Consider the following 19909-nt stretch of genomic DNA (forward strand, 5'->3'; position numbering starts at 1 on the left):
CATTGATGAAATGTATCTATTTGAAACCTAGTAGTATTCTGGTTTTTCTTCTTGTTCAGGATTGTTTTCAGGAACCGTAATGAGTCTCTACTCAAGACGGCACAAAATTCACTGGAGTACAAGCGATACCAATTTTTCTGACATTTCAGTCCAAACAGAGAATTGTCAAAGAAACCACACACACACACTATATATATATATATATATATATATATATATATATATATATAGCCTTTCCTATATTTTAGAGCCAGTCTTGCTCTAACTATCCTGCATTAAGAGATTTTATTATAGCATATTGCCTAAATAAAGCATGCATTCCAGAAAACATCGATTGCTAAAACATAAAGAAGCTTTAAAACAGAGAAGTTGTCCCAGTCTCCAGACCAAGGGTGATTTGAAATGAATTGATGTGTTCTGACTGGTGAGTCAAAATAATTCACTTTTTCCCCCCAGTTTTAAACCAAGGCAATTTTTTCAAACTATATTTGATATCTTATTGTTTATTTTCGGTCAGCAGACAGCAATTTTCAGGAGCAGCTCATGATCTACAGCTCAGATATCTTACAGGTCACATGTCATTCAAGAAAGGTCAACGATTCATTTAAAGTTTCATCATTCTTCACATAAACAGGCAAATACCATTTCATTCACAGTGCTAGCCTTTGTGATAGGCCGCTGCAGTGACACAGACGATGTAGTCTTATTTGATGCCCAAGAAACTGTGAACTGACATTATTAACATTACCTTATCGTATATCTTGATGGACTTCCAGGAAAAGTATGTTCCCCTAAACACAATTTCGTGTAAAGTCAAACCCAAGAAATTTTGCAGATCTCAGGCTTTCGTCCTCATCCCTTCACATTATTATATGGAGCTTGTCAGAACCATATAGTAAATGACCACAGATGATCCATAAGGGGCATAAATATAAATGAAATCACATTTTGCTATGTACTCTAACCACAAACTTTTCCTTGTGTTGGTATGGCTGAAGCCAGTGCTTTTTTTCTGGGGGAACACAGGGGTACGCATACCCCTAAACATTTTGTGAATCTAAGTTTGGCCTCATTGAGGGGCAGTATTTCAATGTGAGTAGGAAAATGAGAATACCTCTAAACATTTTTTTAAGAAAAAAAGCACTGGCTGAAGCAAAGGTGTTTTGAAAATGTCTCTATATAGGAAAGTGTTTGAGTATTGAACACTTATATAATTTAGATGGTTTCAAACTTTTTAGTAACCTCCTTCTCTTCTATATTTACCGTATTTTTTGCTCTATAAGACTCACTTTTTCCCTCCTAAAAAGTAAGGGGAAATGTTGTGTGCGTCTTATGGAGCGAATGCAGGCTGCGCAGCTATCCCAGAAGCCAGAACAGCAAGAGGGATCACTGCTTTCGCTGCACAGCGCTCCCTCTTGCTGTTCTGGCTTCTGAGATTCAGAATATTTTTTTTCTTGTTTTCCTCCTCCAAAAACTAGGTGCATCTTATGGTCTGGTGCATCTTATAGGGCGAAAAATACGGTATATATCTCCTTTTTTGACTTCTTGATTGTTTCCCTGATTTATATCTTGACTTCCCACTATCCCTGTACGGTTCTTAATATCTCATATTCCTGGTTGTCTGTATTTCATTAGTAAGTCTGTGGTTACGCCAAGGTTGCAGGTTCGATCCCCGATTGGGCCAACTGCATATTCCTACGTTGCCGGGGGTTGGACTAGATGATCCTCAGGGTCCCTTCCAAATCTATGATTCTGTGCTGAAGATATTCTTTATATATATTTCCAACAATCATTTAACATATTTTCTTATCTTATACAATGTTTTGGACTTTCCATCAGCCACAGCTGAAGATTTTTCAATCTTTATCGCTTTATCTACATTTCTTAATTTCTCTTTTACATTTAATCGTCCTTAACTAATAACTCTCTTCATAGTCTTCATTGCAATATTTCACATAATCCTCCTCACAAAACTTCTTGCAGTCCTCCTAGCGTAATCTGTTGATTACAATTGCTTTTCGAATAGTTCAAATATTTACTCCAGTCCTCTAAGAATCTCTGGTCCCGCAGGTTTCAGATCCTTCCTGTCATCTTATCTAATACTTCATACAGTGGTACCTCGGGTTACATATGCTTCAGGTTGCGTACGCTTCAGGTTACAGACTCCGCTAACCCAGAAATATTACCTCGGGTTAAGAACTTTGCTTCAGGATGAGAACAGAAATCGTGCTCCAGCAGCATGGCTGCAGCAGGAGGCCCCGTTAGTGGTGCTTCAGGTTAAGAACAGTTTCAGGTTAAGTACGGACCTCTGGAATGAATTAAGTACTTAACCTGAGGTACCACTGTAGTCCGTTAATTTCATTTGCCACTCCTCTTTCGTTGGTAATTCTTCTTGCTTCCATTTCTGTGCCCATAATATTCTTGCTGCCGTTGTTGCATATAAATGAGGCTGCATTTTAATATTTTAATGTTGTATTTTAATCTTGTTTTTAAGTTGTATTCATTCAACTTGTTTTTATTATTGCTCGTTAGCCGCCCTGAGCCCGGCCTTGGCTGGGGAGGGCGGGGTATAAATAATAATAATAATAATAATAATAATAATAATAATAATAATAATAATAATAATAATTAGAAGAAGAAGATATTCTTCTCGTTGCCTCTGCTGCCCTGTTTATTTTGACTCACTTGATGCCAGGAATGGCTGAACTGTCTAGAATTGGCCAGGTTGTTTCTGATTATGTGTACAGACTCAGATTTTTTGCTGGGTTGGTGCATACATTCAAGTGACCAACCCCAAGAGCATAGGGTGGCATGGGTCCTGCCACGATTATCCCCCTTGCTCCCCACACATCGGTGGTAGCCCACAGGGGCTGCACGGGTCAAATGTATGTGGAAATATATATAGAACTTATTTATTCTCTCGGGTTTTTAAATCTGCTGCTGTTTCTTAATGCAATGTGTAGTTTGGCCTTGGAGAAACAGAGAAAAGGAAGGATGCAGGAGAGTGCAATTTCTTTTTTTCCATTCAAATTAACTTCGTGGAGTTATACAGAGGTGACAGACCTCTGATGGCGTCTCCAGTCAAAAGGTTAGCCCTCCCTAAATATTGCTCCTCCGGTTATTTTCTTATTGTGTGCCGAGTTGAAAAGCAAAACCTGATCTGCTAAAAGTCAACTTGTTAAAGAAACTGCGTCGAACGTGGGTGGAATTTCTGCCTCTGTTAGTATCCTCTACAGGACATACACCAAATGAAACATGCACACACCGACTTACATATATACTTGGACGGAAAGTTTTTCCAGAGTGCATTACACACAAGAGCAAGCAGCAGATTGCTTAAGATTACGCTGACATCCTGGACCAGTCGAAGCAGTAATATCTTCATGTTTGCTGTCAAGGCCTGTCACCCCTGCTGACCAGCAGGGACACCAAAGCAGCCCACATTACTCAATCAACTTTAAGTGTTATAAATACTGAGGTCCATAAAAAAGTACAATGTAATGATGGCTTTAAACAAACCCAATTCATCATCCTTCCTGCGCACATATCATTTCCCTCAGGGTGACCAACCAACCAGCGGTGGAACAAAACTAGGCCAGTTTGAGATTCCATTTTTCTTCATCAGTTTGACTTTTTATTCTACATCCTCCGAAGGAAAAGGGGGGAAAGCCATAAAAATGAATAAAAATCTCGCAAATCAAATCGAGCTCTGCTGCCCAGGTCCTTTTCCGCCGCTGTTGTTTGTTGTACGTCGTGTCCACACATTTTGCCTCTAATGATATAAAGGGAAACCCTCCAATTTAAAGGTCAAATGGGGGCCATTTGTTTTAAGACAGTGGACCATGGCAATGGGATTCACATAGGTTATTTTTTGCCCTTCAACAGTTGTTAGACTCGTAGCCAGAAAGAAAGCTTGGCAGATCTCACATTTTAAAAAAAAATTAAAATGTAAAAATACTAAAATAACTATGGTTAAATTTTTAAATAACAACCCAGAACAACACCAATCAACTCTGCCTACGATGCTCAGATTGTGACAAGACACACATTCAATGAAAGTATATTCCTTTACACGTATGCAGGGGGGGTGGAAATCAGAACAATCTGTGCATTATTTCCCACAGTCTTAACTAATTCTGGTGTGTGAAAGAAATTCAACGCACTGTAGTGAAGCAAAAAATGGAGCCAATTATCAAAATGCTTTTCAGTGGATACCAACCACACCAATTTTCACTATGGTTATAGAGCTTTGTGATAAGTCTTTTTCCCCAGTTTAAATACTTTATTGAAATTCATAGATAACATACACAATATACCAAGATGAAAACAATTGTGTACTAATAATCTTATATAAAAGGTAAAGGTAAAGGTACCCCTGCCCGTACGGGCCAGTCTTGACAGACTCTGGGGTTGTGCGCCCATCTCACTTAAGAGGCCAGGGGCCAGCGCTGTCCGGAGACACTTCCGGGTCACGTGGCCAGCGTGACATCGCTGCTCTGGCGAGCCAGAGCCGCACACGGAAACGCCGTTTACCTTCCCACTGGTAAGCGGTCCCTATTTATCTACTTGCACCCGGAGGTGCTTTCGAACTGCTAGGTTGGCAGGCGCTGGGACCGAGCAGCGGGAGCGCACCCCGCCGCAGGGATTCGAACCGCCGACCTTTCGATCGGCAAGTCCTAACCCACAGCGCCACCTGCGTCCCATAATCTTATATATATTTACAAAAATTAAGTTTAATTTATGCAATCTCTTTTTTCCTCACATAGAATAGACTTCCTATCATTTCCTTTCTGGTGATGAATGTACTTATTATTATTACCTTACTCTTTCTGTACTTTCTTACAACAATTTGTACCTTTTTGCTTGTTTCTTTAGACAAATTTTAGACAAGGGTCATTCAAACTCTGCCATAGATATTGCACCGCTGTTATTCTGTAGACATCTCTTATGCTTTGTGATAAGTCATATATATGTTTATATACACATCCTCTTGTATCAGGAGGGGTTTTTGCTCTTCCGCCCCACTGTACTCCCTCTCCCCCTGAAAGCCTCTCCTGAGGATCCTAAAACTCTCCAGAACTGCCTCCAGAAAGCAGAATACAGGTGAAATCTGAGGAATGGGTAGGTGGAATTGAAGGTGTCTGTGGTTAATCTGTTTTCCTATCAAGATGTCCTCAGTTTGCGAGGCTAAAATGACCCCTGTTAAGTTGTGGGTGAACATATCAGACAACACAGCGATTCTTCAAACAGCTCTTGTTTATTCAGAGGCCAGAACAGAACAGAACTGAAGGGTTCAGTCAGCCTGCTTATATAGAGCTCCGCTACAAGGCAACTGTAACAATTTTCTAAAACTATCCAATCACTGAACATCACTTTCGATCCCTTATTTGCATAACTATCTACAGTATCCCCCTGCTGGCCCAGGGCGAGAACTTCAGTACATAACAAACCCAACCCCAACCCCTGAAAAATGCACCCAGGGCAATCGCCCCAACACCCCACCCCCCACTATGCCCCTGAAGTGGGCTATATAGTCCACAAATGAGCATGCCATAATAAATTAGTTATTCTGTTTGTTTGTTTGAAAAAGGAAGACTATTGGCCTACTGGTTTCAATGAGAGAACAAAGTACTTGTTACTCAGAAATGGGGCGTATTACTGGTGTGGGATAAGATACTATAGTTCCTTTTGTCATGTGCGTATCAACTCTTTTGCATCGTTCTTTGAGAGAAAGTTGATAGGATGTGTTTGAGTTGAACGATGCAACTTGCTCAGGTGTAAACAGTCTGGAAACTAAATCAATAAGGACTGGATTGCATTATAATGGGATCTGCATGATGGTGTTTGAGGCTAAGTCATTGATGCCTTGATTCAGGCAGGACATCTTCCCCAAGATAATTTCTTCACATTATTTCTTCATATTTTGAGGACTTGAAGAACGTTCTGTTGTGTTCTGGCACTATCAGTTTTGGTTGGAATACTTTGTTCTTTCAATTTGGAGAAAAGGTATTTTGGATAATGAAAGGTTAAACTGCTGGGGTGGGGACTGCATGAAACGGGACGTGACTTATCCTCACATTTTAAACATTTTTGTGTGTATAGGTTTCTTTGACAATGGATGTGACAATACATAAATTCAAAAACTTGTGGGATGGCTTAATTTTTTAGATGAGAGTTGTGGCGTTAAATCTTGTCTGAAAATCATTCTTGGGCCCTCTTACGTGGATATGCAGAGAGTAAGTGTTGTGTTTCAGTGAGGAAACAATGACACTCTGCACATGTGTAATGGCACGCTTTCCTAAATAAGTGCTGTTCAAGTCCTATTGAGATGAAAAAAGCAAGGTTAAAAATTGTTGCCCTACCTAAGAGGTCCGTATAGTTAAAGCTATGGTTTCCCCAGTAGTGATGTATGGAAGTGAGAGCTGGATGATAAAGAAGGCTGATCGCTGAAGAATTGATCCTTTTGAATTATGGTGCTGGAGGGGACTCTTGAGAGTCCCATGGACTACAAGAAGATCAAACCTCTCCATTCTAAGGGAAATCAGTCCTGAGTGCTCACTGGAAGGACAGATCCTGAAGCTGAGGCTCCAATACTTTGGGCACCTCATGAGAAGAGAAGACTCCCTGGGAAAGACCCTGATGTTGGGAAAGATGGAGGGCACAAGGAGAAGGGGACGACAGAGGATGATGTTCTCAAAGCTTCAAACATGAGTTTGACCAAACTGCGGGAGACAGTGGAAGACAGGAGTGCCTGGCGTGCTCTGGTCCATGGGGTCATGAAGAGTCGGACACGACTAAACAACTAAACAACAACAACCTAAGAGAATGGAAACCAGGATCAGACCCTCCGATAGATGTCTCTATTTTCCAGGGACATCCCTGATTTAGAGAAGCTGCTCCAGTTTCTGATTTGATCCTGGAGTGTCTCACTTTTCCTTAGGATGTCCCTATTTTCAGTGGAGAAATGTTGGAGGGTATGGAGTTATCCAACCCCTGAGCCGTCTGAAGGCAATCCTGTATAGGGAAGATTTTTTAATGTTTAAAAATTTGTTATGCTTCTATATATTTGTTGGAAGCAGCCCAGAGTGGCTTGGGCAACCCAGTAAGATGTGTGGGGAATAAATAGAAAATTATCATTATGGAATGAGACGTCCCTACTTTCACCGGAGAAATGTTGGAGGGTATGCACATTCATGGCCCTGTAAAATAAGCTATAGTTGGGTCAGTTAGCTATGGGGAAACGCAGAGGTTGTATTTTGCCCCTCATCACACCATCTCCCTTCCTTTCACTAGCTAATTTGGGTGGGTTTGTTAAGCTACATGGATGCCTTTTGAATTCCTGGGTCAGGCTTGGGAAATACCCGCACTGCATCTATTTGCTCAACTCCCCCTGTAGATGCATTTGCAATGAGATTAAACATGGCTCTGTGCAGAAAATATAAGAGGAGGGAGGAGCGAAAGAGCAATCTACAGCTTCAGATCTAAATAAAACTCTCCTAGGCTCCCACAATAAACAACTGCTATTTGACATTTGCTTAATGAACTTGTGGACAGAAACCCCAAGACAATTGCTCTGTTCTGGTGTACTCAAAGGCAACTGAGCATTCACTCTGGATTTCAGCTTTGTTAAAATATATATATTAAAAATGCACAAATGCCCCAGTGCATTCCTTTTTATGGATGAGAGAGCTCCTTCTTGACATTGCTAGTGGCTAGAGCGGAGGTCTTAAGGCTCCAGGCCTGTGCAAAGTGGTATGGAAGCAAGTCTCATTGAACACAATGGAACTTACTTTGAAGTAAACATGCACAGAATTGCGATGCAAATCTAATTAACGGGCTGAGGCACAGGCAAAGCATGATAAATCCTATTCAAATGAGTTCCCCAAAATTACCCAGACAGGAACAAGGAAACAGATACATTTCTTGCTCTACTTAATGAAGTAGAAAGCATTTTTATTTTATTTTTATTTAGACAGCACAGTTATATTTCTCTACCTCATGGTGGATCCACACTTCCACTGGTCCTTTTCCCTGGGAAAACCCAATTTTTACCGCTGGCTGAATCAAAGCAAACCTTAGTCGGGTTTTCTACAGATTGATGGTTGCGTGTCGAGGACCCCCAAGACACCCCTGAACACACACTCACACATCATTTTTGTTTTGGTTTTTGGCATAATTTTGGCCACAACTTTATTGAATTACAGTGAGTTGTTGCTTAGGCGTCGGTTAGCAACTATCTGTTCCTACTTGGAGGTAGGAACAGAAATGACAACCGCACCCGTGTGGAAGTCAGTAAGGGTAAGCAATTTGGGGGAGAGAATAAAGTTGGGTACCAGGCTCTCACCACTCCCCAAATGCTCCCAGGGGCTCTTGTGTGGCCCTAGCCCCTTGACAGGGGTTCGGACAAGAGCGTGGCAAGCTCCTGGGTTCCTTTAATGGAATACCCTTGCAGCAGCAGCAGCATTGGAGGGGCAGACACAGCCAACCACATCCCCTCCACCAACCAAAATTAACCAATGCCTAACCACAACCTTAGGGACGCAGGTGGCGCTGTGGGTTAAACCACAGAGCCTAGGGCTTGCCGATCAGAAGGTCAGCAGTTCGAATCCCCGCGACGGGGTGAGCACCCGTTACTCGGTCCCTGCTCCTGCCAACCTAGCAGTTTGAAAGCACGTCAAAGTGCAAGTAGATAAATAGGTACCGCTCCGGTGGGAAGGTAAATGGCGTTTCCGTGCACTGCTCTCGTTCGCCAGAAGCGGCTTTGTCATGCTGGCCACATGATCCGGAAGCTGTACATCGGCTCCCTCGGCCAGTAAAGCGAGATGAGCGCACAACCCCAGAGTTGGTCACGACTGGATCTAATGGTGAGGGGTACCTTTACCTTTAACTGCAGCTTACAAGTTGTGATGATTTGCTACACAGTAGGCAAAACTTGACGCAGGTGTTGCTGTGGGTTAACCACAGAGCCTAGGATTTGCCAATCAAAAGTTCGGCGGTTCGAATCCCTGCAATGGGGTGAGCTCCCATTTCTCGGTCCCTGCTCCTGCCAACCTAGCAGTGCGAAAGCACATCGAAGTGCAAGTAGATAAATAGGTACCGCTCTGGCGGGAAGGTAAACAGCATTTCCGTGCGCCATGAAGGAGAACACGCTTTCCCAAACACTGAAAACCCGGAAGTAAGCATTCCTGTTTTTGAACGTTTTTCAGAAGCCAAACCTTCGACGCGACTGTCGGCTATTGTTTCCGGGACACCTGCACCAATCAGAAGTTGCGCCTTGGTTTTTGAACATTTCGGAAGTCAAACTGACTTCCGGAATGGATTAAGTTTGGTGCATTTGTTTTTGCTATTTATTTTGCATTTTTGTTTTTGAGGCTTTTTCGGTTAATTTGTTTTGGTGACTGTGGAAATGGATAAAAGTCCCCCATCCAAACAATGGCTATCAGTCATTAAATTCAAATTTAATTTTAATTTTGATCATCTACAATACTGTCTTATTTATTCTATAGTACAGTACATTGATTATTACTTTCATTTTATGGATCAATGATCTCGTTAGTTAGTAAATTTCATGTTAAATTGCTGCTTTAGGGGTTGTTTTTAAAAGTCTGGAACAGATTAATCCGTTTCGCATTACTTTCTATGGGAAAGCGTGCCTTGGTTTTGGAACGCTTTGGTTTTGGAACGGACTTCCGGAACACAGTAAGTTTAAGAACCAAGGTACCACTGTATTTTATCTTTGAAGATGTAAGCATAAATCTATCCAGCTTGCTGATGGGGGCTATTAAAAGGTCACACAATCACATTGTCACGTATTGATTGGCCTAGTAAAAAGATTGTCCTAATATGGAGAATTTTGGGATTTGCCGCTGAAGAACCAGTCAGTCTGCAAACACCTGGAAGGCAGGTCTTTCACAGCAAAAAGAGCCGGGTTGTGTCTCTAACTATAAAATACTAATGGTCTTGAAATGTTTGCCCCTGTGGATTTCTCCCCCAATAGTGAGAGTGTCTGCCTTTCCCAACTTTCAGTGATGCAAAGTCAACGCTACTATTCATTTGATTTTATCCTCTCAAGAGTCCTGTATGAGGTTCCTTAAGGCTATCCATTGTTGAGCAGGCAAATCAAACACATGCAAATGCCCTCAGTGATTGGAAACGCCTGAACATAATTCCAGGCATAACACGAACAAAAATATTTTAAGGTTTTTTTTTTAAAAAAAATTACACACTTTGACTTTAGCAGACTGTACTCTTCCTTCAAAGCAGTTCAGTGTGAAGTCAAAGTTCATTGATATGTTCTCTGTACTTGGTATGATGATGGTTTTATATTAGCCATTGACTCAGCCAGCATCGATCCTTGAGAATGTATCGCACAAATCATTTTGCACTAAACTGCTGAATCAATGAAGAAATCTCCTGGAAAATTTATATTAAAAGTCACTGTTTGCCTAAATGAGTTCCCTGTGCCCCATATTGAATATTTTGCTGATGAATTGAGTGAGTTTAAATTTGAACATTGCAGACCCATTAAAGAATGAATTCTTAAATCAAATTCTGCCATTTATGATTGAAATGAGATTTCCTCTGCAATAGACTAGCTGCTATATAAATCAGTTGTGCATTTTATACTGTACTATAAACAAGATATAATTCTTTTAAATACACAACAAGTGCCTTAAATCTTTTGATGCATCTTGCTTTTATCTGATATATTATATCAGATAATATTATATATATTTACACCAGGCAACTAATGCAGCTTTATAAAATAATAGAGCTTTTGAAGGTTAAATAAGCTATCGTTTTTCTTATAAAAACGCCTTAATTTTCAAATGAACTCTGTGATCAGTGCTTTGGCATATCTTTGTTTGAGAAATGATAATTCTGATTCAAGCATCCGTTTTTGGGCTGGTCACAAAGGGTACTCTTACAGCAACTAGAGGCAAGATTTTGTGTTGTACCTGTTGTTTAATGTTTTTACTTTATGTTTTCTATGTAGTTTTCTTTGGCCTTCTAGTAGTAGTTGTAATAGTTTTAAATATGACCACACAGAGTATACATGTGTGAACTTGAGCTGACTTAAAAGCCAATTCACATATGTTCAAGTATTGTTGTTGTTTAGTCGTTTAGTCGTGTCTGACTCTTTGTGACCAACCATCTGGTCCTCTGTCATCCCCTTCTCCTTGTGCCCTCCATCTTTCCCAACATCAGGGTCTTTTCCAGGGAGTCTTCTCTTCTCATGAGGTGGCCAAAGTATTGGAGCCTCAACTTCACGATCTGTCCTTCCAGTGAGCACTCAGGGCTGATTTCCTTCAGAATGGATAGGTTTGATCTTCTTGCAGTCCATGGGACTCTCAAGAGTCTCCTCCAGCACCATAATTCAAAAGCATCAATTCTTTGGCGATCAGTCTTCTTTATGGTCCAGCAGTCATATCTAAAAATGTCATTATGTTTATTTACATAGGTTTAACCTATGTATTCTCTTTTGAGTTGGGGGTGGAATAAGGCTGTATGTATGAGTTCCTCCTAATTTTTGGATCAGTTGCTGGAATAGCCAGGCCAGCTTTTCGGTACAGTCATACCTTGGGTTAAATAGGTTGAACATTTTCAAGTTATGCTCCATGGCGACCCGGAAGTAACAGAACACTTTACTTCCGGGTTTTGCCGCTCGCACATGCACAGAAACTCAAAATGACATCATGCGCGGAAGCGGTGAAACGCGACCCACGCATGCACAGACGCACAGTCATGAGTTATGTTGTACTCAGGGTGTGAACGGGGCTCCGGAACGGATCCCGTTTGCATCCAGACGTACCACTGTAACATAGCTGTCAACCGTCCCTTATTTGGCGGGAAATTCCCTTATCCCAGAGCCTTGTCCCACTGCTGTCCCTTATTGATGATGTCCCTTAAATTTCCTGGGTTTCAAAGGAAGCAGCTCCTCTCCCTCCCTCCCTCCCTGCTGGCCAGGGAGGAGGGAGGCTCCAACTGTGTTGCTTGGCTGCGTTGCTCACCCAATAAGGAGTCTAAGAACGACTGGGGGGTGGAGCTTGCATTGCCTTGTGCCGATCAAATCGGCCGCGTTGCCTGGGGACTCGCTTTTGCTCAGCGCTTCCCAGCGGAGAGGTGACGGTGGTTTTCCTTGCTACATCCCCTTTGCCGGGTTGCTGCACTGTGGGAACCACCGCTTGAGGCTTCGTTTGGCTGCTGGCTGGGCTTTCTGCCTTTGGCTCGGAGGGGCTCAGAAATTGAACATAGCTGTGCTCGCAAAATCCCTTATTCTGGCTGCTGATCCCTTATTTTTGAGGCTGCTGGTCCCTTATTTTCAAATCTGTAAGTTGACAGCTATGCACTGTAACGGCCTAATATGAGATGTTAAGTTGACAAAGGAAGTGGCTCTGTGCTAGAGGATAAAGGGGTGAGACCCTGTCCCTCAACTGGCAGGCAGCTAAAAGCTAGCAGAAGCCTGAGAAGGAGAGACATAGAATCAGAAAATTGTAGAGTTGGAAGGGACCCCGAGGGTTGTCTAATCCAACCCCGGCCATGCAGGAATCTCAACTAAAGCATTCGTGACAGATGGCCTCCACCCTCTGCTTAAAAACTACCAAGGAAGGAGAGTCCACTGCCTCTCAGGGGAGACCGTTCCACTGTTTTCCAGCCTCCATACTGTTTGCTCTTCCTTCAGGAGACCCATTTACGTCTGTTATTCTCTCTGTAGCTTTCAGAGAGACAACTCCATTTGCATCTTCGCTCCTATGAGTTTGGGAGGCAAAGACGAGACTCAAGAAGCCAACTCTTTCCAAAATGGAGATTGCAACCTTTCACATGATGCCAGGTTTACAATGCTCTGCAGGAAGCTCAGAGTCCTTTAGAAAAACTCTTATGGAAAACCCCCAGTGTTTTGAATTTACACATTTAGCCATTTTCTATTTTAAACCTTCGTTATGTATGCATTTTTCATTTCTGTGTGAATTAAACCAATACGCTTAACTACTTCTTCTTCTTCTTCTTCTTCTTCTTCTTCTTCTTCTTCTTCTTCTTCTTCTTCATAGCCAAGTAAGTTTAACTTCCATAGACCCGGTTTTAACAGTGAGTCCATAAGTGACTGTGGAGGCCAATTCTGGATCTACACGTCCTTCCACAGTTGGGACAGAGGTTTTGGGACGTGAGTTGATCATGGTGAGGATTTGTAAACATGCCTCAAACTGAGTTTGAATACCAGAACATTCGCAGGGAAACCAAAACGCTTGTTTCCAAAGCTATTGTACTACCAGCTTTGCTGTATGCTTGTGAAACATGGACCACTTATAAACGCCATCTCCAACTCCTCGAAAGATTCCATCAACGGTGTCTCCGAAAAATTTTACACATCACTTGGGAAGACAGGCGAACTAATGCCAGTTTACTAGAAGAAGCAAAGATCACCAGTGTCGAAGCGATGATTCTTCAACATCAACTTCATTGGACTGGTCATGTTGTTCAGATGCCTGATTATCATCTTCGAAAGCAACTACTCTATTCCAAACTTAAAAATGGAAAGTGTAATGCTGGTGGTCAACAAAAGAGGTTCAAAAACTGTGTCAAGGCAAATCTTTAAAAATGTAGTATAGTGGTACCTCGGGTTACAAACTTGATTTGTTCCGGAGGTCCATTCGTAACCTGAAACCGTTCTTAACCCAAGGAGCGCTTTCGCTAATGGGGCCTCCCGCTGCTGCCACACAATTTCCGTTCTCATCCTGGGGCAAAGTTCATAACACAAGGTTCTACTTCCAGGTTAGCGGAATTTGTAACCTGAAGCGTTTGTAACCCGAGGTAGCACTGTATAAACATCAACAACTGGGAAACACTGGCTTACGAGCACTCCAGTTGGAGAACAGCCTTTACCAAAGGTGTCACAGGCTTTGAAGCTGCTCAAACTCAGGACGAAAGGGAGAAACATGCATTATGCTTAACATGGAGAAGATGGAACATGCTTAACAAGCACTATTGGGCACAGCCCTTGATGCTCCTAACCTTCCAGTGCTCCCAGTCATTTAACCATGTATTTTAACTATTCCCAAGTCTCTACTGGCCTCTGGGATAAGATCAGGTTACACTCAACTCTCAGTTTAGTGACATAAGTGAAGGGATCCTGCCCCAGAACTGGAAAAGGAATATACTACTCTAACTGTTGTTGTTGTTGTTTAGTCGTTTAGTCATGTCCGACTCTTCGTGACCCCATGGACCAGAGCACACCAGGCACTCCTGTCTTCCACTGCCTCCCGCAGTTTGGTCAAAGTCATGCTGGTAGCTTCGAGAACACTGTCCAACCATCTCATCCTCTGTCGTCCCCTTCTCCTTGTGCCCTCCATCTTTCCCAAAATCAGGGTCTTTTCCAGGGAGTCTTCTCTTCTCATGAGATGGCCAAAGTATTGGAGCCTCAGCTTCAGGATCTGTCCTTCCAGTGAGCACTCAGGGCTGATTTCCTTCAGAATGGAGAGGTTTGATCTTCTTGCAGTCCATGGGACTCTCAAGAGTCTCCTCCAACACCATAATTCAAAAGCATCCATTCTTTGGCAATCAGCCTTCTTGATGGTCCAGCTCTCACTTCCATACATCACTACTGGGAAAACCATAGCTAATTAAAGAACCATAGCTTTAACTATATGAACCTTTGTTGGCAAGGTCTTCTTAAGATGCTGTCTAGCTTTGTCATTGCTTTTCTCCCAAGAAGCAGGCGTCTTTTAATTTCGTGGCTGCTGTCACCATCTGCAGTGATCATGGAGCCCAAGAAAGTAAAATCTCTCACTGCCTCCATTTCTTCCCCTTCTATTTGCCAGGAGGTGATGGGCCCAGTGGCCATGATCTTCGGGGGTTTTTTGATGTTGAGCTTCAGACCATATTTTGCTCTCTCTTTCACCCTCATTGAAAGGTTCTTTAATTCCTCCTCACTTTCTGCCATCAAGGTTGTGTCATCTGCATATCTGAGGTTGTTGATATTTCTTCCGGCAATCTTAATTCCGTTTTGGGATTGTGGGCTAAATGCAAGGCATGGTGAAGGCAAATGTCGCCATGTATCCCATTCCACTGGCTTCAGAGTCCCTGTTGTCAGAACACACATTGTTCTTGTTTTCAAGGTGGAACCATCTGCTAGGTCCTTAGCAGGTATGTTATGGCTTGCTCAGTTTTAAGATATTTCTGTCACTACCTGAGGTTTAGAGCAGTTTCCAGCATAAAGACATCTCTAAATCACAGGGACTGCAGAGGGGCCAGAATCTCTTACTTTAACCAGGTTGTAAAATCTCACTATTGATGCCCTAGTAACTAATGTTTCATCCGAGGGCTGCTAATGTTTTTATGTCTCTGTGGGCCTCTTTCACCCAAGGACAAACATCAAGGGTTTTATAACTATCACTTGATCATTTCTGCTAAAGTAGGGGAGGTGGATTTTCAGCAAGATAACAGAAGTGTTATCTCTGCCCAGGGAGGATATAAAGGATATTGGGAAGATAACATCTAATTGAAGTTTCAGTTTTCCACGTGCCAAATTGTTTTCATGACTAATTGATTTACATCAAATGGATTCACTGGCAAAGACTTAAAAAAGGGGGGGGGGTCATTGCTACTGTTTCTCCCTCCCCCCTAATTAGCTATCAAGAGGGTCAAAAAAATTCTTCAATTTTTGGGCAATATTTTGAAATTATTTAATGAGAAGCATTCATGGCCTCTGCCACTAGGCTGATTGTCAGGTATTCAAAATTCTGATAATGTTGTTTGCATGCAAACTTGCTGTTAATAGGAATTAAAAATCTGATGTTTGCTGATTTAAAATAACATTCAGTGTTATCTCCAGGTATCTTGTAAACTGAGTATGGACAGTTCTGGTGCCCAATGGACTTTGGATATTTTTGATGTTTTGACTGTTTCACGTATCACAATACACGAATCCTTGTGCCCCAATGAATTCTGCTCAGTTGCAATTTTCGCACTAATGCTTTCATTTCAGTTCAAAATAATATATTCATTTCTTCTGTATCATCCACCTTCCTTCAGTTGGAAGGTAGTGTGGTGGACTGACTTTCATTTATAATGGAGTCAGGATTTAATGTTTTGGGTAGTTCATCTAATCACAGTACTGGATAATTACATTTTAGTAGCTTGGCAATATTATAACTGGAATAGAAATTTCAATAACTTTCCCTGTTTCTGATTTCTTTTACTGTAAATCTTTTGAGACATGTTCTTTCTTATTCTTTCCTAATTAAGAAAGAGCATGTCTTTTGAGAAGGAGTGGCTGACAGATAATTGCTTTCATTGGCTTAGACCAATATATTTCGTTGGCCTATTTAACTTTCTAAATCACTTTACATGTATAGAGTATTTTGTGTATAATGGGATGAAGGATCTTAATTCATGTTATAAAAGATGGTTCAATTGATATTACTTCATTGATTTTAATAAAGCCTTAGAATATCTGAGAATAAAGAGGTATATTGGTTCTTTAATTAGTAAAGAATTTATTCAATAAGTTATTGGACAGGCTAATTTACAGGACTTAATTTTGCCATTGAAGCCTTTGGCCTCCTTCCCCCCAGAATTGGGACAGCGGACCATTTTGGTACTGTGAAGGTGATAACCTTGTGATAACCCAACTGTTCATCAGTCAAATTACTGTCCCCAGTAATGATAATGCTAAAGCTCTGGAACACCAGGGCAGCTAATCTGTATTCAAATTACACTCAATGAAACAGCAAGCACAATTCAAGTAATAACTCACTTGCACTGAGAGGTGAAGAGAGATGCTCAGAGCTTTCATGCAGATTGGACATTATCATACATTTCTTAGGTGTTGGACAGGTCTGCATGAGAGGGTTGTTAATGAAAATATCAATCAAAAACTCTGCTGACTTAATGGTCAATTTAAATTAATTAATTGGAAAGGGAAAAAGTTGAGAAGGACAGCATTGATTGTTTAGCTTAAAACCGTTAGCAGGTAATGAGAACGACGAGGCTACCCAAACAAAACAACGTTTCCCTATGGAAGAAAATGGGTTGCATTTTAAAAGCCAAGTCCACAAAAAATCTTCTTTGGCGATCACTCGTAGCCGAGTAAGATTGCCTTCCATAAACACGGTTTTAACAATGAGTCCATAAGTGACTGCGGAGGCTAATTCTTCCCACAGTGGGCACATAGGTTTCCGGGTGGGAGTTGATCATGGTGAGGGTTTGACAAACGTGCCTTCCTCTTAGCACGTTTCTCCCTTACGTCCTGAGTTTGAGTGTCTTCAAAGCCCATGACACCTTTGGTAAAGGCTGTTCTCTAAACTGGAGCGCTCTCAGGCCAGTGTTTCCCAGTTTGGAAGAAGAAGAAGAGTTTCGATTTGATATCCCGCCTTTCACTCCCCTTAAGGAGTCTCAAAGCGGCTAACATTCTCCTTTCCCTTCCTCCCCCACAACAAACACTATGTGAGGTGAGTGGGGCTGAGAGACTTCAAAGAAGTATGACTGGCCCAAGGTCACCCAGCAGCTGCATGTGGAGGAGCGGAGATGCGAACCCGGTTCCCCAGATTACGAGACTACCGCTCTTAACCACTACACCACACTGGCTCTCGGTGTTTATACTACATTTTAAAAGATTTGCCTTGAGACAGTCATTAAATCTCTTTTGTTGACCACCAGCATTACGCTTCCCATTTTTAAGTTTGGAATAGAGTAGTTGCTTTGGAAGATGATAATCAGGCATCCGCACAACATGACCAGTCCAATGAAGCTGATGTTGAAGAATCATTGCCACAAAAAATAGAGGGAAGGGGAAACAGCAGAAAGCCCTGTCACTGAGAATGCGCTGAAGTGAATACTAGAGGAAAAGGAATATCAGGTGCTGATAAGGAATTCTACAACCATAGCTAAGAGTCTGCAACCTTACCTAGGACTAGGAGCACAGAAAGAAGGTGCTAGTGCAGATGTGTTGAACATTTTCATCTCCAGATGTTGATGAACTACAACTCCCATCATCCTTGGCCATGATTGCAAAGGCTGATGGGTGTTGTAGTTCGGCAACACGAGGAAGGCCAAAGGTTCCCCACACCTATGGGTTAGTGCATTGTTGTGTGTGCTTGTGGTATAAAGAGAATAGTATTTCATGCCCACAGTGAAATCCATTGGCCACGTGAAATATACTCGGAATCGAGAGTGGACTTCATGCTCTTTATTCAGCTCATAGTGGTGAGGAGGAATGGAAGTTCCCCCAGAATGTCTGCTTTATATACTTCATTTACACAATGGGCTGCACGTGATTGGCTAATTCTGGGATTCTCCTGTAGGCCAATCAGGTTGTGAATTCACTTCCACCAGGAGCTGCATTGGGTGGCTCCTGCGGACCAATCATACCGCTGCATTGTTCTAGGACCAATCAGACTGCTGCATTCTGAATGCTATTGTTCTAGGTCCAATCAGACTACTGCATTTTGGATCCTATTCAACTCAAGGATGTCTTTGGGCGTCGTAAGTTGGGAAAGAAGCACAAATTGTTTGTGCTGTGTAGGAATAAGCTCCGATGAAGATAAACTCTCTCGTGACTATTTCTAGCCAAGCATTCCTCCCTGGCATTTTGTCGTTCTTGGTGGTGTGATTTCAACATTGCAAGGTGTCACCGTCTGTTCAAGTTAAGACCATGTCTGTTGTTATTCAGGAAGTTCATATAGCCAATGTATGAGTATTGTGGTTTTTAGTTTGTGTTTCACATCCAGAAATCCTTATGTATTCTGAACTGGGATGGGAGAACTCCACAAAGGAAAACGATGTTAAATGAAATAAAGTTGAAATCTAGATGGAATTCAAATGCTAAAACTCAAAATAGGCCGGGCATTCCCTTGCCCCTTTCCCTCTGCTCCTGCCCTGTACAACTTATGAGTTCAAGAGGACTTACATTTGAGTAGATACTTCAATATGCAGAGTTTTGAAAATTGGAAAAAAGCAAAAACTTCAATTAATTTGTGGTGAAATATGTGATCAACTAGACACGGGTGGCGCTGTGGTCTAAACCACAGAGCCCAGGGCTCGCCAATCAGAAGGTTGGCGGTTCAAATCCCCACGACGGGGTGAGCTACCATTGTTCGGTCCCAGCTCCTCCCAATCTAGCAGTTTGAAAGCACGCCAAAAAGTGCAAGTAGATTAATAGGTACCACTCTGGCAGGAAGGTAAATGGCTTTTCCGTGCGCTGCTCTGGTTTCACCAGAAGCGGCTTAGTCATGCTGGCCACATGACACGGAAGCTGTCTGCAGACAAACTCTGGCTCCCTCGGCATACAGAGAGAGATAAGTGCCACAACCCCAGAGTCATCCGCAACTGGACTTAACGGTCAGGGGTCCCTTTACCTTTATGTGATCAGCTACCTCTAAAAAGCTCTTGATTCAATCTTGTTGGGCAGGTGTGACTTGAGCACACTTAGGAAAGATTTGCAGAGCATCCATTGCCATTCTCTCTCTCTCTCTCTCTCTCTCTCTCTCTCTCTCTCTCTCTCCAGGAGTGGATACAGACCACAGTAGCAAAATGTATGGCAAATCGCCCTATTAGAAAAGTTAACCAACAAACTTAAACCATCATTGGGACATGCAAAGGAGAACGTCTTCACCCCGGTGTGGCTCTCCTTTAACAACTGTTAGGGTTGCCATATTTAAAACAGTGAAAATTCGGACAGAAAAGCTGTTGAGCTTTTCTTGGCAAGATAAAAAGAAGCAGCAGCCATTTTAAAAGCTATTTTTAAAGGGAAATTGGCAAAATCAGCACTGCCGATGGGCTGCTATACAGATTTTCCCGGACATTTGATCGATTTCCACGCAGACGCTGCTGACGAATGTGGTATTCCGTGTATGTCCGGGAAATTCCAGACATTTGACATCCCTATAATCACTGTACACTTTGAGGCGGCTGC

At 42.1% G+C, this 19909-nt stretch overlaps 2 long non-coding RNA genes across 2 annotated transcripts in view; one reads left to right on the forward strand and one right to left on the reverse strand.

The window, feature by feature from the left end:
* The window catches only part of LOC307215861, an 85031-nt gene extending 66632 nt beyond the window's left edge, over positions 1-18399 (reverse strand). The window contains exon 1 of the long non-coding RNA XR_013838685.1: positions 18367-18399. This is a non-coding gene — a long non-coding RNA (uncharacterized lncRNA). The remainder of the gene's footprint in view (positions 1-18366) is intronic.
* The window catches only part of LOC307215835, a 247706-nt gene that overhangs the window by 170484 nt on the left and 57313 nt on the right, over positions 1-19909 (forward strand). The window lies entirely within an intron of this gene.

Source organism: Podarcis cretensis, assembly GCF_951804945.1.
Source record: "Podarcis cretensis genome assembly, chromosome: 5".
Taxonomy (NCBI): domain Eukaryota; kingdom Metazoa; phylum Chordata; class Lepidosauria; order Squamata; family Lacertidae; genus Podarcis; species Podarcis cretensis.